We start from the raw sequence: 1,155 nt of genomic DNA, 5'->3' as shown, positions 1-1,155 counted from the left end.
ACTTTTTCACGGTTATCTGGTTCTGTATCTTCATTTACGATTAACGTATATATATATAAACTCATACTTTATTCTTCATAACATATAAATAGAAAGATATTGTTACGACAGCGGAAGTCACGTGACGCTGGTAATACGTAATGAGTATTTCTAACGTTCCTGAAGGCTCGAGCGTTTCCTAGACGCACGCTCTTATTATATATAAGCCGGCAAATAAAGTGATGGCAAGGAGATAATTGAATAGCAGACAGGGAAATAGAAACAGACAATCGAGTCAAGCCGAAAGTAAAGTGCGTGAATCGTTGAGAATTCTAGCGTGTGGTCAAGTTAAAATGACTGTGAAAAATTAAGTGTATTACAAAGTTGTATTGAGAAATAATAAATTAGTTTTATTTAAGAAAGGACTTATATCGCTGAAGTTTTTGGAAAGAATTTCTACGGAAAATTAACAAACGAACACAGAGACGTAACAAATTGGTGTCAGAAGCGAGACAGAAAAAAAAAGATGAAAACGAGAGGTGGCAAATCAAACTACAGCTTAGCAGATTTGATGGCAGCAATACAAGAACAGCAAAAGAAACAAGAAGAGCGAGAAAAAACAAGAAGAGAGATTACAGCAGTTGTTGGAGGAAAAAGAAAAGAAACAAGAAGAGAGACAACAGCAGTGGCAAGAAAACCTGCAACACTGGTAGCTCGAACAGCAAAATAAACAAGAGAGACTACAGTAGTAGTTGGAGGAGAAAGAAAATAAACCAGAAGAGAGATTACAGCAGTGGCAACTGAAACAAGAAAGGAAACAGGAAGAAAGTCTCCAACAGTTGTAGGAAAGTCAGCAGCAACTACAGGAAAGTAAACAACAGTGGCAAGAAGTACAAATGGTAAACATTAGTAAATTTCAAAGTGAATTAAATACAGTAAAGAGTGATTTAATGTCTTTTACACAAAAAAAGATATACTAGCCATCGACCTAATCAGCCTCAGACAATGGCAAGCCCCTTCCAGACCCCGCAGCTAAACCCTAATGCAGACATCTTCATTCCTGTCAGAAGTTACATTACAGACAAGAATATCAGCAATCGGGGTGATCTAGCACGAAGGAAGCCACAGGAAATCGATGGGAAGGCACCCTGGGAAGCATATAGAGCACAACTTGAG

The sequence above is a fragment of the Limulus polyphemus genome, unplaced genomic scaffold, assembly GCF_000517525.1.
Source record: "Limulus polyphemus unplaced genomic scaffold, Limulus_polyphemus-2.1.2 Scaffold5173, whole genome shotgun sequence".
Lineage (NCBI taxonomy): Eukaryota > Metazoa > Arthropoda > Merostomata > Xiphosura > Limulidae > Limulus > Limulus polyphemus.
The sequence above is the reverse complement of the archived record's forward strand: the minus strand, read 5'-3'. Positions refer to the sequence as shown.